The sequence below is a fragment of the Clarias gariepinus genome, chromosome 15 (assembly GCF_024256425.1).
Source record: "Clarias gariepinus isolate MV-2021 ecotype Netherlands chromosome 15, CGAR_prim_01v2, whole genome shotgun sequence".
NCBI classification, from domain to species: domain Eukaryota; kingdom Metazoa; phylum Chordata; class Actinopteri; order Siluriformes; family Clariidae; genus Clarias; species Clarias gariepinus.
In genome coordinates, this window is record NC_071114.1 from 16,491,197 (window position 1) to 16,518,381 (window position 27,185).

The following is a 27,185-nucleotide window of genomic DNA, read 5'->3' on the forward strand; positions in this document are numbered from 1 at the left end:
TGTGCAATACTTACAAGTGGTCTTGAGTCATATTCTGATGGTACTTACTGTTTTAGAAACTTTTTTTTAAGATTATTATTATTATTACCTTTATTACCTTTTCTTAGTTAACAACTGTAAGCACCTGTAACCGAGCATAAGCAATTTCCCTCTGGGATTAAGAAAGTTATTTGAATTTTGAATTGAATCTTGAATTGAAAGATTCTACATTGCCCAAGATTCTCATTCATACTCTGCATCCGGGACCTCAGGATACCGCCTACGTCATTGCCCAGCCCCTCTGCGTCATCAGGGAGCCCCCTGCTAAGTCTGTAGCTGCACTCTAATAGACTGCAGCTACACACCACCCGTTTAGTCTCTATTTCAAGCATCTTATTCAGCATAATAAACCCTGTAAACCTTTTTGCTTTTTGTTATTGGAGCTCCAAGCATCTTCCTTCCCCACTAAATGCTCCAGAGTGACATTTGCTCCAGGGTGGCATTCACACTCCTACCGACTGGGCACGCGAGTAGGGGACTACTGCTTAAGAAGCAAAAAACCCATGTTGTTCAACTTCCAAAGCATTTACTAAGGAGATGAATAGGGTGCCAGCCAGGGAATTACTGGAGCTCTGCCAACGTTCTCACTCTGCATATGACTCATCCACTCATCCTTCTTCCATGGCCTTTTCAAAGAGGTCAAGAATCACCTGCTCAGCCGGCAGCTGCCCACCAATCTAAATGGTCTCATAAAACTAGAAGGACGCATGGATGCTTGGTTGGCACGGAGATGATGCACCCGACTCCTATCTTTGCCCAAACCCTCAGCTCCACCTCTCTCCCTGCCAACTTCAAGATCTGACCCAGAACCCATGCAAATGAATCGGAACCAGAAGAGCATCAGCGTAGAATACAATCTGTTTCCTGTCTATATTCTGGCTAGCCAGGTCACTACTGCCTCTAATGCCTGTTAAAAGCCATACCCCTTAAGTGAAACTGGTGATCCTGGAGGGGCCAGCCTGTAATCTTTCCCCTAGCCCACGCCCACTTCTCCCAGCCATCATCATAACACATGGCAAACCTCACATGATCTCTGCGCTATTTGACTCCGATTTGGACCAGAATCTTATCTCTGCTGCAAAAATGAAGGACCATAACCTCCCGATGGTGCTTGGACGACCCTGTCTGACCCATCACAACCCAGACATTGATTGAAACAAGAACACCAATCAGAAATTGATCAGCTTATCACCTGTCCGCTACATCCTCCAACAACAAAGACTTCCCTGATCTTTTAGCTGTTCCTCCTGACTACAATGATCTCAAACAGGTTTTCAGCAAGTCAGGACTTCTCTCGCTACCACCCCACAGACCCTATGATGGCACCATCAATCTCCTCCCGGGCACAACTCCCCCCGAGCAAGGCTATACTCACTGTAGTCAAAGGAGAGTGAGGTCATGAACAAATACAGTAAATCTAAGCTTCCCCTTATGTCAACAGCCTTTGATCTCCTGTAAGAGGCCAGTGTCTTTAAAAAGCTTGACCGGCACCCTTAAATCTGGATTTGGAAACTTCTTTGGAACTTTCTGGCTTTCGTCCCTGCCTGTGTTTTCAACCCCAAGTCTCATCATTTCCAACTGTCTGTGTTTGTGTTTGTGGGTACTTCTGCATTCACAAAGATCAGACAAGAGTGTTGTTACTGGCAGACTCAGGTTCTCACTCTCTGCTGGCTACTATGCTTAACTAGCTACACCATGCTGCGATCGTGCACTCTCAGCAATTGTTCGAAGACTTACACCCTGCTTCCCTGCTATACACCTGCTATCCCTCCGATACACCGCAGCTACACACCACACGTTCAGTCACGCAAAGCATATTTTTCTGCATATTAAATCTCATAAACTTTTTTGTGTGTTTGCGTCTGCTCTTGGGTTAAATGTTATTTCTTTCCAGACACTTCACTACAGTGAAGATAGTTCTTAATGATATTGGCTTTATGTTTTGGTTTGTTGTCCTGCTGAAGAATACATTTGGGGAAAATCAGACACATTCCTGATGGATAAGTATCTGGCTGTATTTCTCAGCATTGAGGAACTGGCCAAACTTGCAAGGAACCTCCATTATGCTTCATTCTTGACTGTAGACATTTACTGAATGTGGGCCGCAATTTTAGCCAGAAAACAACTTCTGGCCAGACTTCTATTGGTCATAGTAGATTGTAAATGCTTATTAAGTAGAATGATGTACAATACACTAGTTAGATCTGGCACATTAATATAAATAAACCAAGTTGTTGAGAGGCCTTTCTACTGTAGGAATTGGTAAATTTTTAAAGCCTGCCTTAATAAGTAAATGATGGTCATAGGTGATTAAATGCCAAACTGAAGTGGATAAATGATGTTTTAAAAATGTAGGAGGTGTGTAAGTTCAGTAGTAAGTTCAAGTAAATGCGTTTTATAGACATTTGTCCTTAACTACAGCCCTGCATAACTTGTCATGTTATTAGTTACTAATTACTAGTAAAAGTTTTTTAAACTATTTATATAAAATGTCACTCACACTGTAAAACCATTTTTCCCCATTGCTATTTTTCTTGCTTATAGAATCTTTTCTGATTCGTTCTTTAGTTGTCCCCTGTAAAGATCCTACCTGCCACCAGAAGGGTCAACAGCTGGAACAGGAAGTGTTTGCCTTTCCTTAAAGCGTATAACTAACACTTTTTTTGTGATCAGCAGCTGCTCTGAGACAGAAAACCTAAAAAAAAAAACTACACTCCCAGCCATCTGGGGTGTTGGGAGTGGAGGGCGGATGTCGAGAACAGCTGGCATGTAATTGTAGCTTGTGAAATGCAGCTGTGAAGTAAACGAGCCTGTGATTCGTTAGGTGAATACCCACAATTCCCTGTTTATTGCAAGGGAGGTGTTTAGTGACAGATAGCGCAGGATCTGTTCCCTCTGTACTTGTCTCTTTACTAGAGCTGTTTATTTAGATGGACTGTGTCATTAGAGGAGGAGAAAATAATGATGTGTTCTGTGAATGGGGCCTAAATATGAAAAAATATAGCTACACTTACAGGCCTGGTAAACCAAAATGGGTGTCTCTTATATTACAGTAGAAAAGAGGTGATAGGGAGTGAGTAAATACATACTAGATGTGTGATGGTGGAAAATGAGTTTATAAGCCATTAAATGATTAATTCCAGTCCAAAGTACTGCAATTACAGTATTTGAATCAGATTGTTTGGTCCAGGTGAATCTAAAAGTTAATGAATTAATGAGTAAATACAGTAGGTCAGTGAGACAGTAGCATTTAGCATGTAAAAGTGTTAAATGAGTTGGAAAACAAGTGAGTAAAGAAGTCATTTAGTGTGATGAGTTGGTGTTGGTGTCATTTAGTGTGATGTTAAGTCATTCATATTCTCAGTAAATAAATTATGTCAGTATATACAGTACATTAAAATTAGAAAAATGGCCAAAGATATATGGTGAATAAACTGTCATAAATAGGCTGGAGTAAATAAGGAAGTGGCATAAATGCCTGTGCATATGTAGCAATTGTTTCAGTCTTAAATCAGGAAAGTTTTTAGCAAATTTTATATTGGTTATCATACCAAAGCTGTCGATTAATGCAGTCTATTAATATATACTGTACATCTACTTGCCTAAAATATTTTAATTATTACATTTATCAGATTTTTTAATCATAATATAACAAGTTTTTACAAATAAAGTGTGGTGTGATCATTTTAAACCCGCAAAAGCCCAAAGTGAATGTGTATGAGAAAAAATATACTGTATATATGATATGAAAACTATTTGCTTCGTTTTTTTGTTTTTGCATTCAGGGAAGATAATGACTGTACTTCTATAAATTTTCATGCCTCACAAGACTCAACTGAACAATTACATTTTTAAATGCAGAGGCAGCAGTAAAAATGAGGTGTTGATCATAAAATCAACAGTTTTGCTATTTATCCTCAGCAGTTTATCTCACTCTGTAAGGAATTGCAAATTGGTTCTCATAATTGTGGCAACAAGGGCCATTTATTTATTTATTATTATATTTTGCAAACTTCCTTTGCTTTCTTTATTTCACATAGATGTAACTTTCTACATTAAGTGATTCAATATAAAACCAAGTAAAAAAAAAAACCCACAATATAAGTTGTCACATAAAAATGTGGCATTTTAAACTGTAATAACATACATTTATTATTTATAATTATTATGTTGTTTGAATGAAACTCCAATAAGCAATAGAACAATAAGCAATGAGAACACTGTTGCTAGGGAACTGGGATCACAGACACTAAGTAAATGCTAGCTATTGACTTATTACCAGGTATTTAAAAAGTATGTATATCTTTTAACCTATATCTATAGCTTCAATATTTTAAAGCTTGGACTGGATTGCAACTAAAAATCTCACAATTCAGTCAGTAATTTTAACATTTCTTTTAGACTTGTTGGTAAATTGTTAGAAATACATTTAGTACAATTGAGTTATAATGTGTATAGTGTCTTAAAATCAAATAAGATAAAATTATATAATAAAGATATTGTTATTATTACTACTACTACTAATACTACTACTACAAGCATCAGCTGCTAACATAAGGGACCTTTCGTAAGTTACTGTATGCTATACTGGGAAACAAAATAATGTCATTCTCTAAGTTTATGGGGAAAATATGTGAATATAATTGTCAATTAGCTTTTTTTTTTTGTCTAAAATCAAAACACATTTGACATATCTGTTCTATTGCTTTGATACTATAATCAGATTATGAGCCATTCTTTAAGTCTTGCTGCACAGAGTGGCCATCATATCAGTGTATGTTTGCAGTCAGGCCAATCCTGCTAGCAATATGCTAAAGCTCTTTATCAAAGGTTCATGAAACAGCGCATAATGGAAACCAATTAATAACTGCAGGCAGTCATTAAGCTGCATTAAAAGTTCTGGTGGTCTTTTTTGTTAGCCTGTATTAAGATGTTTGAAGGTAAAATAAACCTGTTCTGTTGGGATTTCAATGGCCCATTAGTTGTTGTTGTTGGAAACAACCATTTAAAAGTTTTAAATGCAAGAATCAGGATTCGGATTCCTAAAAATATTAATTTATTTTTCCATTCTTAAAAATGCCTGACATCCACAGGTACACTAATTTACATTAAAAGCCCTGGCAGGTGAAGAGAACAACCTTTTAGGTGGTGGGATAGATTTGTCAGTGTGCATGATAAGGATCTGAGAGACTTTAACAACCCCAGTGAAAAAGAAATACACTTTAGTGTATATATTACAAATATATTACAAATATATTGAAATCCTGGATAGTACATTGCAAATATACTAACAAAAAAATTACCATCAGTTAATATATAAAAAGTATGCTAACATCATGCTTTTACCAAATTTTGGAATTAAACTTTAAATATACTTAAAAGATAATTGTATTATAGTACACTTTCCCAAAATATATTTTTGGAAAATATACTTTAAGTGAAAGGTTTGTTTAATTTCCAAAGTATACTTATTTAAACTTGTTTTTCAATGTATGTTTGGTATATATATATTTTTTAAATATGCTCAAATTAATAATCATTGTGCAAATGTACAGAAAGTATACATTAGAATACAATTTTTAATATTCGGTAGTCTCAGTATATTATCAGTTAAATTTAAATGTACCTATATTTAATGCACTACTCTCTTGTGCTTTTAGACTTGTTTCTGCACGCTGAATCTCTTTCACGCGCGCTCCTAAACTCGTTTTTGTGCGCTGAAAATAATTTTTTCCGGTTCAAGATAATTTATGTTTGCACTCTCTCACTCTTCTGTCCGCTCACTGTCACAAAGCAACACTTGCACAAACTGCAGCAGTGTGATATCTCTGCAACTATTCCAGCCAACCATAGACTAGAATCGGCGCCCCACCAGCCAATCAGGGATTGTAGGCGGGCAGACTCGGACTGTCCGTTCTCTAATTAGCTCCCCAGTACTCCACTTCTAGTTTAAATTAACGGCTGGAAGCTGCATCATCGCGTGCGGTAGTTCGTTTCATTATTATTTTATTTTTATCGGCATAAGGTAAATTTAACGGTTATGTAATTTGTAATTAAGTACTTACTTTAAGCTATAGAATGTATTGTATAATGTGTCTTTGCTTGTGGTATAATGCTCTGTAGCTCTTGGCCTGTTTTCAGTCTCTATGTAACAGCTAGAATCAACACACCAGGTTCAATCTAATACTGTACCTGTATACTCTAATACTAATGTCTGTCTGTGTTCAGACTGTCACGGGGCGCTAGAGGGCGTGATGGATCCAAGCGCAGAGTTAGACCTGTGGTTAGTGGTAGTGCTTGTGTAGCAGACTGAGCCGGCCGAGTGGATCAAAGAGAAAGTGCCGGTTAAGCTCTGTGCTGTGGCGTGAGCAGAGTCTCGCTGGAATGCGGAAGCGCGCGTGAGCGCTCTGTGTGCAGCGTGGACCTGTGAGGAATGCTAAAGCGCCGCGAGTCGGCGAGAGCGCCTTGTGTGTCCTGTGCAGGAATGCGGAAGTGCAAAGAGCCGGTGAGGAAACTTGGAGTGCAGCGCGATTCGCGCAGTGTTGCAGAGACGTGGAGAACCGGCGGGCGAATGGAGGCGCCGCACAGGTTGGTGGCTGGTTTTGCTAAGCTTTTTCGTGGTCGAAGGTGAGCAAGGTTCAGAGCCAGAGAGACAAGAGAAGGTCCGTGATCCGAATTCGTGGTCGTTGAGGCAAATCCAAGGGTCGATAACAAAACTCCGTGAGCGTGGAATCCAAACGTGACGTGGCGTGGTCGAGAAGAAACGAAGCGTGGTCGGTAACAGGTAGTCGAGACATGAAACTAACGCTAGGTAAGGAGGATGATTGGAGACAATGCACAGGTGTGTTGAGAGTGGAAGGTGAGGTGGCAAAAAGCAAGGGGTGGTTGGGAACGTGGAGCAGGAGTGCTTATATGATCATGGCAGAGCTGTAGCTTGACGGGTTGTGACAGTATCCCCCCCTAAGAACGCCACCTGGCGTTCTAGTAGGCGCCTCAGGGTGAAGTCTATGAAAGTCAGCGATTAGGGAGCGGTCCAGGATGAATTTGGCTGGTACCCAACTCCGCTCCTCAGGGCCATAGCCCTCCCAGTCCACCAGGTACTGAAGACCACGACCGCGGCGGATAGAGAGTGGTAGAGCTAGTCGGACGGAGCATGGATTTATGATCCGGGTGATGGTGAAAGGTCCGATGAATCTTGGTGAAATCTTCTTGGATGTGGTCTTAAGGGGGAGGTCACGTGCAGACAGCATGACCCTTTGGCCGACAAGATATCTAGGGGCTGGTGACCGATGACGATTAGCCTGGCTTTGGAAGGCACTTACGGTGCGCCGTAGTTGGTTGCGGGCACGCTGCCATGTTCTCTTGCAGTGCCGGATAAAGGTTTGGGCTGAGGGGACGGCTACCTCCTCTTCCTGGGTCGGAAAGAGGGGTGGTTGATAGCCCAGGCAACAGTGGAAGGGGATGCCTGTGGAGGAGGTAGGAAGCGAGTTGTGGGCGTACTCGACCCAGGGTAAAAAGCGGCTTCAGGAGGATGGATCCCGGGTGGCCATGCATCTTAAAGATTTCTCCAGCTCCTGGTTGACTCGTTCCGTTTGGCCGTTAGTTTGGGGATGGAAACCGGAAGAAAGGCTGGGGTTAGCACCGACGAGGTTGCAAAAGGCTTTCCAGAATTGGGCAGAAAACTGGGGGCCTCTGTCCGAGACGATGTCGACTGGGAGTCCGTGAAGTCGGAAGACGTGGTTGATTAGCAGTTCAGCTGTTTCCTTCGCAGACGGGAGTTTCGGTAGTGGTATGAAATGTGCAGACTTAGAGAAGCGATCCACAATGGTCAGGATGCAGGTATTGTTTTGGGATGGTGGTAGGCCGGTGACGAAGTCGATGGAGATGTGGGACCAAGGGCGGTGGGGAATGGGGAGCGGTCTAAGGAAGCCCTCTGGAGGGCGGTTGGTGACCTTGTTCCTGACACAGGTGTCACAGGACGCCACAAAGTTCTTGACATCCTCCTTCATCGTGGACCACCAGAAGCGTTGTTGAAGGAGGAAGAGAGTGCGTGCTGCCCCAGGATGGCATGCCAGTCTGGAACTGTGAGCCCAGTCTAACACCTGTGGTCGTACAGAGACTGGAACAAAGAGCTTGTCAGGTGGGACGGTGCTTGAGCCTGGTTCCCGTTCGAGGGTCTGCTGGACAAGCTGCTCCACAGTAAGCCGGGTTATTGCCACAAGACATTGGGGAGGAAGGATAGTCTCCGTTGTGGATGAGTCCTGAGAGGTGGAGAATTGGCGAGAGAGGGCGTCAGGTTTAGCGTTCTTGGAACCAGGGCGATACGACAGCGTGAAGCGGAAACGAGAAAAGAGTTGAGTCTCTTTGCCGTTCTTAGGTATTCTAGGTTTTTATGGTCAGTCCACACAAGAAAGGGGTGGTCGGCCCCTTCCAGCCAATGCCTCCATTCTTCTAGGGCCAATTTGACCGCCAATAGGTCCCCAATGTTGTAGTTGCGTTCAGGGGGTGTGAGTCTGCGGGAGAAGAAGGAGCATGGGTGAAGTTTGTTGTCTTCTGTGGACCTCTGGGACAGGATGGCCCCCACCCCAGTTTCGGACGCGTCTACTTCCACGACAAACTGGAGAGAGGGGTCGGGAAAGATGAGGATAGGTGCAGTGGTGAAGCGCTGTTTAAGATCCCTGAAGGCTATGTCTGCCTGGTGGTTCCATTTGAATGAGATCTTGGACGACGTGAGGGTCTTAAGTGGGGCCGCGACCATGCTGTAGCTCCGGATGAAACGGCGATAAAAATTGGCGAACCCTAAGAAGCGTTGGAGTTCGCGTCTTGATGAAGGTACTGGCCAGTCGGTGACTGCCTTCACCTTGGTGGGGTCCATCTGGATGCCCTCAGGGGAGATGCAATATCCCAAAAAGGATGTTGACGAGCAATGAAACTCGCATTTCTCTGCCTTGACGTAAAGTTTATTCTCAAGTAGCCGTTGCAGGACCTGGCGAACGTGGGATCTGTGTTCCTTGACTGAGCGTGAGAAAATCAAGATATCGTCCAGGTAGGCAAAGACAAAGACGTTGAGAAAATCCCTGAGGACATAATTTATGAGAGTCTGAAACACTGCCGGCGCATTGGTTAAGCCAAAAGGAACCACTAGATACTCATAATGGCCGGTGGGTGTCTTGAAGGCAGTCTTCCACTCATCACCCTCCCGTATCCTGACAAGGTGGTAGGCGTTTCTCAGATCCAACTTGGTGAAGACACGGGCGTCCTGGAGAAGTTCGAAGGCTGATGACATCAGAGGAAGGGGGTAGCGGTTCTTGACCGTGATCTCATTTAGCCCTCTGTAATCAATGCAGGGTCTGAGGGATTTGTCCTTCTTTTCCACAAAGAAGAACCCTGCCCCTGCTGGCGAAGAGGATGGGCGGATGATCCCTGCGGCAAGTGACTTCTTTATGTACTGTTCCATGGCCTCTCTCTCAGGGCGAGAGAGGGAGTAAAGTCGCCCCTTGGGGGGAGAGGTGCCGGGAAGAAGGTCAATCGCACAATCATAAGGGCGGTGTGGAGGTAAAGAGATAGCCCGTGACTTACTGAACACCTGACTTAGGTCATGATAATCTGTGGGAACCCTGGTTAGGTCGGGGATCACCTCTCGTGGCGTAGACAAGGTTTGGCCCATAGGGGCGGAGCGTAGACATGAAGAGAGGCAGGTGGGACTCCAATCCAGGACCCTTCTTTTGACCCAGTCAATGTGTGGGTTATGCAGCCTTAACCAAGGGAGGCCTAAAACAATGGGTGCATGAGCATTATGAACAATTAGGAGCGAAATGAGCTCTGTGTGGTTTCCTGAAAACTGTAGGGTGATGGGGGCAGTACGGTGGGTAATCGGGTTTAATTTGCTGCCATCAAGAGCCTGAACCACGAAGGGCTGATGCAAGGGCGTGAGAGAAATATTGAACTTGGAGGCAGTGCAAGAGGAGATTAAGTTCTGATCGGCCCCGGAGTCGACTAGTGCGTGAGTGACGTGGGATTGGTCGTCATGGGTCAAAGTCACGGAAAAACATGATCGTTGGTCCGGGGAAGAAACAGATGCGGGGCCCCCCTGCATCCCCAGAACTACGGGGGGGCCTGCCCTTTTAGTGGGCAGGAGCGCACAGCGTGACCGGTCTGGCCGCAATAGAAGCAGGCGCCGTTATCTCTGCGGCGCTGGCGTTCCTTGGGTGAGATGCGTGTGCGGCCTATCTGCATGGGTTCAGGGGGTGCCTCGGAAGTGTCTAAGGTTGGTGCAGAGGTGCATGGTGTGAAACAAGGCTGCCGTTCAGACCGTCGAATCCGCTTGCGAGCGTCAATACGTGTTGCCAGGTCAATGAGTCCCTGCAGGTCCGAGGGGAGTTCACGAGCTGCAAGCTCGTCTTTCACTGAGTCTGTAAGCCCATGGAGAAAACAGTCAAAAAGAGCTTTCTCGTCCCAGTCACAAGAGGGAGCTAGAGTCCGGAAATCAATGGCATAGTCAGAGACAGAACGTGCTCCCTGGCGTAACTGAAGTATTTGGTTAGCTGCCTGATGTCCTGTGAAGGAACGATCAAAAACCCTCCTCATTTCCTCAGTAAAAGTTCTATAAGTGAAGCAACATGAAACTTGAGCATCCCACAGTGCCATTCCCTACTCTCTCGCCTTTCCAGAGAGGAGAGTGATGATGTAGGCGACCTTAGAGCGCTCTGTGGGAAATGACGTGGCCTGCAGTTCCAAAACGAGAGAGCATTGGGAGAGAAAAGAGCGACATGTGGCTGGATTCCCGTCATAGGTAGGCGGAGCAGGGAGGCGTGGCTCATGGACTGGAGAGAGCACCGGGGGGGGATGTAGCAGAGCGGGTGCAGGAGGTGGCTGATTTTGAATCTGAGTGGAAAGAGACTGCAAGGTTTCGGTGATGGTTTGAAGTGTAGTAGTGATTTGTGTGATTTCCTGCTGATGTGTACCTAAGAGGGTTCCTTGGCTCTCTAATGCCCCCCTCAGGCGAGCAGCCTCTGCTGGATCCATTCCTTTTGGCCAGATTATTCAGAGCTGTAGCTTGACGGGTTGTGACACAGACAACATTTTAAATTTTAGTTTGTGTGCTTGTAAGACAACCTGACTTTTGTTAAACACAAATAAACGATAGTAGTGTTCTTTTGTAACCTTGTGCAAATTAAATCTGTTGAACTCATAAACAAAATCTGCTTCATAATAACTGATGTACAGTAATGCTGTTTAAAATCATGTTATAGTGTATAAAATGCATTTAGCATTTGTAAATTATCCTAAAGACTTTAAGTGTACTGGTAACACATTTGCAATTCTGTAATACAGAAGGCTGTGTGTACTGTATGATACAATAAAGTATATTTGTATTAACCTTACAGTGTACTTTTTTAGTATTTGCAATTGACGAGAAGTATAACAGCATGCTACTGCTGCAATAAGAATATATTTATAGTATATTAATCATGTATTTGTAATACAGTAAAAATAGCTGTAATGTACTTATAATACATTAAATATATACTTAAATTGTATTAATTACTATCAGGTATGTGCATTAGTACACACACCGCCATATACTTTAAGTATACTTAAAGTTGTTCCACTTTAGCACACAAAAGTATACTTAATACACTTAAAATTGTGCTTTTGTACAATTTAATTACAACTTAAATACACTTAGTACAAAATTAGTTGTTCCAAAATAGCAAACTTCAAGTATACTAAACATTAGTCTGCTGCAAACATACTTAAATATGCTTGGATTTAATATACTTAGCATACTTTTTTTTCACTTGGGAAAGGCTACTTGTGATGGGCAAAACCTTACCCATCCCCAAAATAGCAAGTGTTCTGGGGTGTTCCTGGTATACAGTGGATAGTACCTACCAAAAACAGTCCAAGGCAAGACTTCCAGTGAACTGATGGTGTCATAGGTGTCTAATGCTCATTAATCTGAACAGGAAGCAAAGTTTCATCAAACTGTGCTACAGTATCTCTTCTGTGGAATTGGCACAACAGGCTAGCAAAAAATTCTGGCTGCGATATGAAGGTGCCAAAAGCCACAATCCCTAAGCATGGTATTAGTTTTCATTGTTATGTTGATGACACACACTTAAATGTCCCAGCAAAACCAGAAGAGAAAAGCCAGCTTACTAAAGTTGAGCAATGCATAAAGGATATAAGAGACTGTATGCTAATTAACCTTCTTCTGCTTATCCTGATAAGACAGAAGTTCTATGATCACATGCAGCTAGAAGCAAGATTTTAGATCACACTGTAGCTTTAGATGGTCTTTTTGTTCGATATAGTGCAACAGTAAGACACCTCGGTGTGATTTCAGATTTAAGTCTTTCATTTGAAGCTCATGTAGATAATATTACCAGAATAGCATTCTTTTACCACAGAAATATTGCCAAGTTAAGAAATATATTGTCACCAAACAAAGCAGAAAAACTAGTTCATGCTTTTATCACCTCTAGCATAAAAAAGCTACAGCTAGTCCAGAATGCAGCAGCAAGAGTTCTCACTAGAACCAGAAGATATGAGCACACCACCCCTATCTTATTTTAACTTTATTGGCTTCCTGTGAAATTTCGAATTGATTTTAGAATACTACTTTTGACATATAAACCATCAAATGGTCTTGCCCCGCAGTATCTGAGTAAACAGCTAGTGTCTTGCGATCCGCCACGCCTGCTTCGATCAAAGAATGCAGGCTGCTTGCCAGTACAGCATATTATGAAAACTACAGCTGGGGGCAGAGCTTTTTCTTACAATGCCCCAAAGTTATGTAATAGCCTTCCAAATAGTGTTCGGGCCTCAGAGACAGTCTCAGTGTTTTAGGTCAAATAAAAGCTATTTATTTAATCAAGCATTTTTATAAATAGATTTGCCTTGGGTAAAGGAGCAGATCTCGGGGACTCGTAGAGTCTATCTGACGTAGAGTATTAGATGCTGTCTTGCTCATTGACCACTCAGGTTTGTTAATGGTGGGGTGATTGGTTGCTTTACATCTCAGGGAGCCCTTATGTCTGTGTTTCCTTCTGACTCTCCCTTTAAGTAAAAGCATAACTAAAGCATTTTAGTTATGCTTTTATAGTTAATCCTGCTGGAGTCTCTGCTTGCACTCTACACTAAATATACATTTACCTTATACGTTATGTGACTGTGACCATACCTAACTGTTATCTCTGCTTTTCTGCTCTCCCCTCTCCTGTTCTCTCTCCCCCTGTCGCTCTTTCCCGTTCCTGAGCTGCCAGTGATCCAGGCTCTCTCTGCCCTCTGGACCTGTCTGAACCATCCTGGTGCCCCGATTCTAGTTGAAGATCTCGTCACATGGTTGCACTGTGTGTCTGGGGACGGTTTCACTCTACTATGAAGACGGTTTTGTCCTTGACTGATGTTGACAGCTGTTTCTCTGAGAACATGACTTGACTGCAGTTGCTCGATAGTTCAGTACTGGAATTTCCTATAAGTCTACTTGAGCCTCCAATAACTACCTGGACTCATATTAACATCAATTAACATCAACTGTTAAGGCTAAACTGCCTGCCACCACAGACATTATGAATGCAGATCGATTCCTGCTCTCTGTTTTACCGAAATGAGGATGGGTTCCCTGTTGAGTCTGGTTTCTCTCAAGGTTTTTCCTTGCCACTGTCGCCCTCGGCTCGCTCATCAGGACTATCTGACCATTTTGATTCATACACATTCACTATCCATACAAACTTAAATAATTATTTTAATTGGGTAAAGTTGCTTTGCAACAATGACAACTGTTAAAAGTGCTATGCAAATAAAATTTAATAAAATTAAATTGAATTGAATTAAATTAAATATAGGGATCTTGACATTTGACTGGAAATTAGCAGTTGGCAGTAGATCTAGCATCTGATCTCTCAGTTGAAATCCTTGTGGTTGAGTTGACTGGTTATATGTCAAACAGCTGGTGGTTTAGGGGTACAGTTCTCTGACACTCAGGACAATGCTGGCAAACGCATGCCTCCATCCCAGTCCAGTGTAAGGGATCACAGCTTTTCTGCATCATATTTTGTGCCCCAAGATGCCTGCTGAGTAAGTTCATGTGCTGAAACTGTGCACTCTTCTCTCTTTCTTTTTGTCCAGCAATACAGTAACCTAATTTTATTTAATCATGTACACCTGGTTGGTATCTTTAGCTATCTCGTGCCACTCCCTCATCCTCTCCAACTTGAGGCCAATTGTGCTTCAGGCAATCGTCTCGGGTTACTTTGCTGTAACCCTGTTCCCTGAAAAAGCGGGAACGAGATGCTGCGTGGAAATGCTGTGGGAACATCTTTTTGTGTTGACACCTCTTTCCAGCGCAATAGATGAGGCAATCGCCCTGGTCGAATGAGCCCTAATTCCTAGAGGCTAAGTGTGACCACACGCCTCGTAGGCTAGGGCAATAGCATCTCTCACCCAATGTGACAGCGTTTGTCTAGTGGCGGCTGCCCCCCGGTTGCGGCCCCCGTAGCATATGAAAAGCTGCTCTGACTTACGCCACTGGCTAGTGCGGTGGACGTAAATCTGAAGAGCACGTACTGGACACAGTAAGTGAAGTCTTTCCTGCTCCGGAGCTGTAAAAGGCGGACAGAATGCTTCGAGAACAACTGGGTGCATGAGCGAGAATGAAACCTTTTGGAAGGTAGTTTGGGTGAGGATGCAGAATAGCTTTGACTAGCCCAGGGGCAAAGTCTAGGCAGGATGGGGAGACTGACAAAGCCTGCACATCTCCAAATTTCTTTAAAGAAGTAATGGCCATAAGAAAAACCATCTTGAGAGACATAAGCCTGGCAGGCGCTGACTCTAGTGGTTAGAAAGGGGATTCAATCAGACCTTCGAGCACAATAGCCAAGTCCCAAAAAGGGACCGTGCCTCAACCGTTTAGCTCCATGAATAAAATGGGCAACTAAAGGGTGCTTTCCCACAAAAACCCCATCAATCAGAACATGACAAGCCGAAATAGCGGCTAAGTACGTTTCGATAGTACTAGGGCATAAGCCCGAGGACAACTTTTCTTGCAGGATCTCCGGCACTTAAACAATTCGGCAGTGGATTGGGTCTACATGTTTTATCATGGTCCAACTTTCAAATACACTTCATTTGAGGGCATAAGTTCTTCTAGTGGAATGAGCCCTAGCACTTAAGATAGTTTCGATTATGCTGGCTGGAAGACCAGCATCTCTTAGTTGGTCCCCCTCAGGCCAGACGTGAAGGTTCCAGAGCCCGGGCCAGGGATGAACTATTGTCCCCTGCGCCTGAGACAGAAGATCCATCCTCACTGGAATCACCCACGATGAGCCGTCGAGGAGAGATATTAGATCCAAGAACCACACACTGGTCGGCCAATGGGGCGCTATCAATAAGAGGCGCAAACCCTGTTAACGGACCCTCGGGAGTGGAGCTATTGGGGGAAACTTATATAGGCATAACCTGGGCCAAGTATGGGCCATGGCGTCCAGACCCAGGGGAGCTGAAGGAGGAGAGTAGTAAAGGGAACATTGTGCTGTCTCTTGGGAGTCAAAGAGGTCCACCTCTGCTACATAAAATCTTTTCCAGATTTGACTGACTACTTCGGGGTGGAGTTTCCATTCCCCGTGTATCACAGCTTGTCTGGACAGCAAATCTGCTCCCACATTCATATGCCCCGGAATGTAAATCACCCTGAGGGACAGGAACTTGTCCTGAACCTGGTGGGATATCTCTTTTTCAAGCGGTGCGATTTATATATGCGACTACCATAGTGTTGTCCACCCACAGTAGGACATGGTAGCCTCTCAACTGCTGGAGGAAGTGCTTTAGGGCCAAAAATAGAGCCATCAATTTAAGGCAATTGTTGTGCCACGCGAGAAGATGACCTCTCCAGCTCCCTTTGATTAGACGACCATCTAAGACTGCGCCCCAACCCATGAAGGAAGCGTCTGTCGTTAGCATCTTGACACGACAAGACGGATCTAGAGTGGGACCCAAAGTCAGAAACCGGGGTCTGAACCACATAGAAAGGGTACGAAGCCCCTGGCGCGTAACCCTTATTTGCCTTTGGGGATTAGCCCTCGAGTAAAATCCCCTGGCTCTTAGCCACAACTGAAACGCTCTCATGTGCAGAAGGCCCAAAGGTATCACTGTGGACGCAGCTGCCATGAGACCTTAAGATTTCTGAAAATGATGAACAGTCACTTTCTGCTCTAGCTCGATTTCCTTCAGGGTGTTGAGAATGGATTCGACACGAGCGGGAGACAGCTGTGCCAGCATTGTAATTGAATCCCATGTACCCTGGAGTTGTAAGGGAGCCAGAACTGCATCCATGCATTTTGTATGTGTGCGGGGTGAAAGAGCTAGACCAAATTGAAGGACCCGATGTTGGTAAGCTTCGCCCCCGAAAGCAAACCTCAGGAACCTTCTGTGTTGTAGCAATATTTCTATATGAAAATCGTTCAGATCGATTGTCACAAACCAATCCCTTGACTGGATTTGAGAAACAATCACTTTGACAGTCAACATTTTGAACCTGTACTTTTTCAGATAGCGGTTCAGCCTGCGAAGATCTAACATTGGACGTAGTCCCCTGTTTTTCTTGGAAACCAAGAAATACCGACTGTAGTAGCCTGACTCTCTGTCTGGTAGGGGAACATGTTCTATGGCCTCTTATCCCAGCAACAGGTGCGCCCTTTCCGTTTTCACGGAAGTGGAGACCACGCCGTTGAAACATAGAGGGCGATGTGCGAACTAAATCCTGTAGCCTCCCCTACGGTCCTGGGAAAATGAGTCTCAGGACTTCTTTTTCATGAAGAAGACAGTATGCAGGTCCGACTTCTTTGAGACGGATTGTGAAGCGCAGCGTGCCGCACCCCAGTCTTTACGAGGGGGTGCCCGGCTCATAATGCTCTCTTTCTGTGCTTCATGCCTCTTGAAAGTCAGACTGGCAGTCCCGACTTTTGAGCAAGACGGAGAGGGAATTTCCCAAAGTCTTGTTCATATAATTTTGCCTCCCGAAACCTAGTGGCGACAGAGTTAAGGGCGTCGCCAAACAGGCGGGAAGACGAGATGGGCGCATCAAGGAGGATCGCACAATCCTTATCCTTAATGCCTATTAGATTTAGCCACAGATGCCTTTCCGCGGAAACCATCGCAGCCATAGAATGGCCGATAGCACAGCTGTCTTCTTTGTTGCATGAAGAGACAGGCCTTTGGCTCGGTGTAGTTCCAGGAATGTCCTATCAGTAAGAGCCCTGCCAGTACTCAAGTCTTTCAGCAGGTCAGCCTGGTAAGCCTGCAAAACCGCTATGATGTGCAGTGCAGCACGAGCTTGACCTGCTACCTGAAAAGCTTTTTCCACCAGGGAAGATGGAAGGGGGGGCTCTAGTAGTGGTACCTGGTTGGCTTCATGCGGGGCAAGCTAGATCACAAAGACAAAGAGACATATATAGAGAAAAAAGATATTTAAATTTTAAACATTCAAATATTTTAAATATATTATTTTAAATATATTCAGACACCAACAGTGCTGAAAGGGCTGTGTCTGTTCAGCACCATTCCTCTGAGGAGTAAAGAATATGTGTTTGAAGGCCTGTCAAGCAATTTACTGAACTTAAAGGATCTGCTGCTGAAACCTTAGTGCCAGGTACCAGAGCATACCGTCAGAGGTGTTGTGAAGGTCTAAAATGTACTTATCTCTGATTAAAAGAATTTAAAAAAATGTCTGCTGCCCCTTTAGGGAATACCTTAATGTTTTCTTTTTTCTACTGTAAAAGTTTCCAATTAGACCTCTTAATCATCCAATGAACCCTTTAAATCCTTTAAGAACTGATTTCTGTAAGTGCACAGTGTCAAAAAGGTTTAGCAACATTTTACCAGGTCAGCTGTATTATAAAAAAAAAAAAAGTATTATTAATAATGAACTCCACAGAACTGTTCGCATTGTCTGTTATATTTTGTTTATGAGGTCCAAGACATATCTTCCTAACTTTTTTTATTTTATTTGTCTATTTAGCAATTTGGCTACAATAACAAAAATACAGTAATTCTGGTGCTACTACTACTTTATATGCATGTGTAACTGGCCATTAGAGTGATTCTGATTCAAGACTTAATTGTGGACCCACACTCAAACAAAAAAAATATATATTCATGAAAGGTATTTAATAGATTGTTTGTTGTTCTTACAGTTGTGTGAAAAAGTCTTTGGCCCCTTACTGATTTTTTTTTTTTTTTAATGTTTCAAATCATCTGTCAAGAACTAACCTGAGGTGACCAGAAGACGTAGCTTTAGCTCATTGGAGAGGTGATGAAGGGTTTGAGTTGAGATGTGTGGAAAACGGGGTGGATCCGGAGCGCCGCAGGCAGCTGGAGCCGGTAGGTGACAGGGTTTATCCTTAGGGTGATGCGGTATGGTCCTATGAAGCGAGGTGAGTTTCTTGAATTCTGTGTGAAGGTGGAGGTTCTTTGTGGATAACCATACCTTGTCACCTACTCTGTACAAGCGTCCTGGAGGGTTAGGGTGGTGTTACGGCGGTGTTGAGTGGTGTATTGCTGATTGGCCTTCTGGATCGCGAGGTTGGCTTGGTTCCAGAGCCGTACAGGCGGTAAACTGGGGCCCCCTGTCCAAGACGATGTCTTTGGGGAACCCATGCAGGCGGACTACGTGTTCCAGTGTTAATTCAGCGGTGGTTTTGGCTGATGGGAGTCCGGTGACGGCCACCAGGTGCACAGCCTTGGAGAACCGGTCAACTATGGTGAGGATGGTGTTTTTCCCTTCGAAAACCGGCAGGCCCGTGATGAAGTCCAGGGCGATGTGCGTCCAGGGCCGTTGAGGAACAGGAAGTGGTTGGAGCTCTCTTGGGGATGGCTGATTGATGTCTGATTGAGGGCCTGGTCAAAGCAGTTAATGGTGCTGCAACTGTACTGTAGCCCCGGATAAAGCGACGATAGAAGTTCGCAAACCCCAGAAAACGTTGAAGCTGTTTGAGGGTCCTGGGTAGGGGCCAGTGACGCACAGCTTCGAGCTTCTGTGGATCCATGGCCACACCCTGGGGCGAGATGACAAAACCCAGGAACATGGTGGAGTGCTTGTGGAAGGCACATTTTTCCAGCTTACAGTACAGTTGATGAGCGAGCAATCTCTTAAGAACCGCCCGAACGTGTTGGATGTGTTCCTTGGAGTTATGGGAATAAATGAGGATATCATCTAGGTAGACGAACACCCATCGGCCCAGCATGTCTCTGAGGACGTCATTGATGAATTGTTGGAAGGCCGAGGGTGCGTTGCAGAGTCCAAAGGGTATGACCAGGCTCTCGTAGTGTCCAGTGGGTGTGATGAACGCCATCTTCCACTCATCGCCCTCTCTGATACGCACCAAGTTGTAGGCGCTCCAGAGGTCCAACTTCGTGAAAATGGTGGCACCAGAGAGGGCGTCCAGGGCAGAGTTGGTGAGTGGCAGCGGGTGTCGGTTTTTTAGTGTGATCTTGTTTAGCCCCCGATAGTCGAAACACGGGCGAAGTTCGCCCCCTTTCTTCTTAACGAAGAAAAACCCCGCGACGGCTGGTGAGGAGCAGGGCCGGATGGTACCGTGGCGCAGGGCGTTGGCAATGTACTCCTCCATAGCCTGTGTCTCGGTGGTCGACAAAGAGTAGAGATGGCTGCGGGGGGGGACGGAGCCTGGCTGAAGTTCGATCGCCAGGTCGTATGGGCGATGAGGTGGTAGGTAAGTGGCTCTCTTTTTGCAGAACACTTCAGCCAGGTCTCGATATTCAGGCGGAATGGCGTCGGTGTCAACGTCGGGGGCCTCGGACTCCTTGGAACACGTCCCAGCCGGTGCCCGGAGGCAGAGCTCGGTGCAGGTTGGCCCCCACTGAAGGATCCGGTTCTGTGCCCATGAGATGAGTGGGTCGTGCTGCAGTAACCATGGATAACCGAGGATGACAGAGGGTGATGCGATGGGTGTGAGGAAAAGCTGTAGCTGTTCTTGATTCTGATCGATGGTAAATGTGAGAAGTTGGGTCTGGTGAGTGATGGGGCTAGATGAAAGGGGCCGACCATCGACGGATGTGATGTGAAGCGGCTGGGATAACGCCTCGATCTTTACCCCCATTTCTTTGGCATAAGTGGAGTCAATGAAGTTCCCCGCAGCACCAGAATCGATGAACGCGGTACTTCGGACCCGTTTGTGGCCAAATTGGAGGGTTACCTGAACCGTGAGGCGCGAAGTGGTGGTGTTGGTAGTGGTGGAGAGGTGGATGGTGCCCGGTGAGTCTCTCCTCCTGCTCACCGGGGCTGCGCGTTTCCCGGGCGTAGTGGGCAGATCGCCTGGTGATGGGCCGCTGACCCACAATAGGCGCACAGACCCTCTCGAAACCGGCGTTCTCGTTCTGCCACGGTCAGGGAGGCGCGTCCTAATTGCATGGGTTCCCCGGCTCCGGTGTTAACCACGGCAGGAGGTGGAGATCCGACGGGTTCGATGATGGCGGGAGTGAAGGTGGTGGATGGTCGAGGTGACGTGTGGGCGTAGGTCGGAGCTGGCGGCAGGGTCCTCGGGGCTGGCTCTCCGGTTAGCTGGTTGATGAGCGTGGCATGCTGATCCACCACGTCGCATAGGCGCGCATACTCCGCTGGGTTCACCGCGGAAGGCTCAGTCATTCTGTCAAGAACTTACCTGAGGTGACCAGAAGACGTAGCTTTATGATGACCGTAACCGAGGCGACATCGGGCAACTCAATGACTGAGCGTTGTACTGTGGTTTGTTTACTCCTTTTATACTTTCTGGTTTGCGACCGCATTACTTCCAGGTCCTAGTGCCGGTCGCGTCTTGAGTGTGCATGACATCATCAAACTAATTTAAATATAAGTCAGTCAAAGATAACACAAGTAAACAGATCATGCCGTTTTTAAATGAAGGTTTTTACTATTAAGGGAAAACTGAATCCAAAACTACATAACCCTGTGTGATAAAGGGTTAAACATAACCCTGGTTTATCACACCTGAATTCAATTTCTCTAGCCACACCAAGGCCTGATTACTTCCAATCCTGTTTGCAATCAATAATTTACTTAAATACTGTAGGACCTACCTGACAAAGGGAAGTAGACAAAAGATCTTTAAAAGCTAAAGATGCAGAGATCCAAAGAAATTTAAAAAGAAATAATGAAAGAAAATAATTAAGATCTATCAGTCTGGAAAAGGTTATAAAACCATTTCTAAAGCTTTGGGACTACAGCAAACCACAGTGAGAGTCATTATCTACAAATGGCAAAAACATGGAACAGTGGAAAACCTTCTCAGGAGTGGCTGGCCAACCAAAATTACCAGAAGAGCACATCAAACTTACCCAAGAGGTCACAAAAGACACCACAAGAACATACAAACAAATGCAGGCATCACTTGCCTCAGTTAAGGTCAGTGTTCATGAATCCACCATAAGAATGAAACTAGGCAAAAATGGATTGCATGGCAGAATTCCAAGATGAAACCACTGCTGAGCAAAAAGAACATAAAGGTCTCAGTTTTGCCAGAAAACATTCTGATGATCCTCAAGACTTTTGGGAAAATATTTAAAGAACTGACAAGCTAAAAGTTTAACTTTTTGAAAGGTCTGAGCCCCGTTATGTGTGGCACAAAAGTAACACTATTTCAGAAAAAGAACATCATACCAACAGTAAAATATTGTGGTGGTAGTGTGATGGTTTGGGGCTTTGTTGCTGTTTCAGGACCTGGAAGACTTGCTGTAATAAATTAAACCATGAACTCTGCTGTGTACCAAAATATCCTAAAGGAGAATGTCCAGCCATCTGTTTGTGACTTCAAGCTGAAGCAAACTTGGGTTCTGTAGCAGGACAATGAGGAAAAGCGCATAAGCAAGTCCACTTCTGAATGGCGGAAGAAAACCAAAATGACTTTGGAGTGGTCCTGACCTGAATCCAATTGAGATGCTGTGGCATGGTTCATGTTCGGAAACCCTCCAATGTGGCTGAATTACAATAATTCTGCAATGATGACATGCCAAAATTCCTCTAAAGTGCTGTAACAGACTCATTGCAAGTTAACGCTTGATTGCAGTTGTTGTTGCTAAAGGTGGCCCAACCAATTATTAGGTTTAGGTCTAGAGGCTGGTTAGAGTCCCCAGCACACTGGGCATTCACAGAGCTGCTGGCTGTTGCGCGACATTACCCCATTCAGGGACAGTGTATGCCGGAGGTCGCAGAAAGAACTGCTGGACCATCTTCCTGGCAGTTTTTGTTTTTTCCCCCGAGCGAATCCCGAGCTTTTAGAGTTTGAGGGTACAGAAGATACACATTAGTTTTGTCTTTTTTCCAACATACAAAGGGTAGGTAATTATCTGTGACCAGTCTAGTTGAGTTATGGTGCCCCACCCCCTGGTTGTTCTGGCTTTTGTGGGCTCTCCTTATGCTATTTTCCCTGGCCAAGCCCGGAGCTGTCCCACGGTTGTAAGAGATGGTGTTGTGCCTTTCGCAACAGGGCTAAGTGAAACACTTTTGCACATAAGCCTATGTAGTTTTGTATTTTTCTTTCCTTAATAATAAAAACCTTCATTTAAAAACTGCACAATGTGTTTACTTGTGTTATCTTTGATGATTTGTTTGACGATCTGGAGCATTAAAGTGTGACAAACATGCAAAAGAAATCAGTAGGGGGGCAAACACTTTTTCACTCCACTGTAGTCTCCAAAAAGGTCAGTGTATACCTGATTCAGTATATCTGCATTTTAAGATTCTACAATTATGTTTTAAGGCTTCCATCTCGGGGCGCGAATGGAGGATCTGACGCACAGTGTAAGCGGGACCACCGTCGATGATGCGGGGAGGAGAAGCAGGCGGGGTGGGTGAAATCATGGGAGAGGTGGTAAAGTGTTTAAATTGAGAGATGTGAAATACCAGATGGATCCGGAGCACTGCAGGCAGCTGGAGTCGGTAGGTTACTGGGTTTATCCAGAGGGTGATGCGGTATGGGCCAATGAACCTGGGTGATAATTTTCGTGACTCAGTGTGAAGATGGGAGATTTCTCGTTGAGAGCCATACCTTGTCACATACGTGGAACAGTCAACCTGGAGGGTGTCGACGGCGATGTTGGGTGGTGTAGCGAGTGTTGGCCTGTTGGATGGCTCGATTGGCTTGGTTCCACAGCCACCGACTGTGGTAGATGAAACATGAAGGTTGTGTGAAAGTTCTGCCCAGCTGAGGTAGCGAGCCCAGAAGCGCTGACGATCGTCAATAAAACATCTCAGATAGCGCTCCAGTTGTTGCTTGGCCCGCTCTGTCTGTGGGTGGTATCCAGATGATAGACTGCAGGTGGAATCAATCAGAAGGCCTTCCAGAATTTGGCAGTGAACTGGAGACGGACAGACGGACTACGTGCTCTAATATCAGCTTGGCTGTCCTTTTGGCTGACGGGAGTCCGGCCACCAGGTGCACGGAACCGATCGATGATGGTCATGATGGTATCTTTTCCTTCGGAGACCGGCAGGCGCATGATAAAGTCGACGGCAATGTGAGTCCAGGGCCGACGAGGAACCGGAAGAGTTTGAAGATCTTCTGACGTGGGTTGATTAGTGTCTTTGGCCCTGGGGCATAAACGTCCCTCGTGATTGATGGCCACCAGAAGTCACGTTGGAGGAACTAGAGGTGCGTCTTGTGCCTGGGCGTCCTGAGATGGGAGAGGAGTGGCCCCGCTGGAGAACCTCAGACCTCATGGTGTTGGGCTCGTATAGTCGCACAGGCGGCGCACCTGCCAGTTCGGCCTCTGTGGTCTGCACCTGGCGGACCCTCATTTCCAGGTCCAGTTGGAGTGGTGCGATGATCTTGGAAGATGGGAAGATGTCTTCCACTCATCGCCCTCTCTGATGCGCACCAAGTTGTAGGCGCTCCGGAGGTCCAACTTTGTAAAGATGATGGCACCAGAGTGGGCGTCCAGGGCTGAGTTGGTTAAAGGCAATGGGTGTCGGTTTTTGATAGTGATCTTATTGAGCCCCCGATAGTCGACACATGGGCAAAGTTCGCCGCCCCTCTTTTTCACGAGAAAAAACCCTGCGGCGGCAGGTGAGGAGGAAGGCCTAATGGTGCCATGGCGGAGGGCGTTGGTTACGTACAGTACTCCTTCATCGCCTGCGTCTCTGTAGATGTCAGTAAATAGAGGTGGCCGCGGGGTGGTACCGTGCCTGGCTGGAAGTCTATGGCCAGGTCATAAGGCCGATGAGGAGGAAGGTGAGTGGCTCGTCTTTTACAGAAGACCTCCGCCAGGTCTCTGTATTCCCCTTCGTGATAGGATGTCCGGAGCGTGGCATCTACTGGCTACATTCATTAATAAAACAGACCACCACAATGGCCAGGAAAAAAATTATGCATTAAAGTATGTTGGTCTAGAAAAAGTGATTAAATTGAAATTGATGCAAAATCCTTGAAGTTTCATCGAAAAGGCCACAAACCCCAGCACTGTATTACATGTATGACAAGTTTTCTTTTAGCTATAGCCATCTAAGGTCTCAGTAAATTTCATAACTACAAGAGTGTTGTATAAGGCTGCATTAAATTGAAGGTTTGACAGAGACAATGAGCATTCTTTCAGGTAGCATTGTTTTAAGTGGAAAAACTCTCTCTATCTATAGAAAGCTACCTGGCTATTTTATAATTCTAAAAAAGCTTGGTCTGATTTAAAGGTCTGACTTTTGTTTGTTATTTGTGCTATACAAAACTTTGGCAGTCTGGGAAATCCCCGCTGGTTTGTCAATGTGTCTAAATTTTGGTCTCCCAAAATAATTTTTCTACTTTTTCTATCAATTAAAACTTTCTAAACCTTGTCTTAGTATAATATACATATTGCATAAGGTGAATATGGATTACATTTATTAAATGTACAAAATCCGTTAGTAAACTAAATATAATTTACTCATATTGTAAATGTCACATTTAAATTCTAAACCGACATAAGCCTACTAGATAGATTTTCTAAATTAGTGATCCTAGCAACTACCTAGTAAAATTATTGTAGATGCACTGGTTATGGTTTTTGTTCATGCCTCACATTAAATACTCCACTCTGTGTTCAACATTTAAAAAATTTTTAGAATACAAATACTTGCACATATACTGTATAAGTCATTGCCTTCAAAAACAAGCCTTCAGAGCACATTCTGATGTCTTAGCACCTGGCCATCCCTTTATTAGGATCTGATGATTTTTGTCTTAATAAATGTAAAATTTATCAACCAAATCTCTCAGAATATTTCTGGTCCTTTCTAAGTTATGAAAATTTGCTTCAACCACATATAGCTGTTGTCAAGTTGGACATCTTCCTCCGGGTGCATCAGTTTGAAAGGAGCACTGAATGCAATGACTGTACCCAATGCCACAGATGGCAGGACATGAGACATGGAATAGAGTCATTTCAGTCTGACAACAAGATGGGACTTATAAAAGCTACACCCATCCTATAAGCAAGAATTACATGATTTGTGTCCTGAACAAATGGGATGTTTGCAATGAACAACTTTAAAATGGCTTTTATAACATTTGTGTTTATAAAAAAATTCTGTGCATAATGGCACTCACTATTTGGCAGTCTGAAGATGTTAACCAGTAAGAGTAACTTTTTCTTTCTTTAAAAGCTAAAAGCCGGTGAGTATTTGGTAGTATCACTCTAAACGACCCCCCCCCACCCCCACCCCATTTTATTTTTAGTAAAAGTGAAATTTCTGCTGTGTAACATGAATATTGATTTCAGATTTTTGGGATACAAGTAATGATATTATAATGGCGTATTTTTCCTGCTCTCCACTCTACAGCCTATTTTTACTATTTATATAAGATTTGTCAAATCAATTATTTGTTACCAACACTGTGTTCTTTAAGTTGTGGTGATTTTGGGGTTTTTCCATCCAAATATATTTCTGAACAATGAGTAGCCAACTTTTTTGTTGTATTTGTTTGTCTTAATTATTGTTTGTGTAAAAAAAACTTTTCTAATTCCTAACAGTTGATATTGAGACGTGTCTCAACTTATGCTCTGAAAGACTTCATAACAATTCTAATCTGAGGTGCTGTTATTTGGTGATTTTCTGAGACTGGTAAATCTAAATGAATTCTCCTCTGCAGCAGAGGTAAGTTGTGGTCTTGCGTTCCTGTGATAACGTACAGTATTTGACAATACTGTTTTTGCAAGAACTATTTCACAACAGCTGACCCTCGTGTCTTAACATACCAACTGACTGTCATTGTTGTAAGTTAATGACCTAATTCCATTTGTGTTATTTCATAGTTTTAAAATTTCCAGTATTGTTCTATAAAATAAATAATGTAGAAAATCATTGAATTAGAAGGTGTGTCCAGAATTTTGACTTGTATTGGACAAGAAACTGTGGTCTTTTAAGTTTATAACGTTAGAACTTAGAAATCCTGACTAGAGAACTGGAGAAGCACCACAGCTTGCTGCACACAGAGTATGTATCTCAGGTCTCTCTCTCAAAAAAAAAAAGTGCTGTGCACTTTTACATGACATAAAATGCACATCATCTGGTTTTACTATTCAGATCTTGGACATTACATGGGTTGTTATACTTCCCAATTTACTGTTCAGATAAACTGCAGTTGTCTAGTATTTTTGGACTTTATTAGGAGTTATTACAGTATGTGCCGCTCATTGGTTGACAAAGCAATATACAGTATGTATATATGCAAATTTACTAAGCGGGATCCGTGTTTGGTAGGATCCCTGGTGAAAAAATGAATAGCCCTCCAGTGGTCATGGTGGAGACCAGGGTTTGAGACCTATTAAGGCTGCCTGCTTAGTTAAAAGAAGGTAAAAAATAATAATAAAAAACTATCAGCATGATGAGCATGGAGGTATTTCAGTTGAGATCCCAAATCCTAAATCCCCAAAAAATCATCTTAGCGGGGCTAAGATTTAACTGGATATATAAAGACAATTATTCAAAGGCTTAATGCAAAAAAATGTCAATAGCACAATGGCAGGGACATGACTAGACTAGAAAATAAAACACATGACATAAACTTACATTGCAACATGCAACTAACATTCACCACTTTTTAAACCTCCCATATGCTGATTATTTGTGATAACCATAACCATGTCACAATTGAGCCATAAGTGTT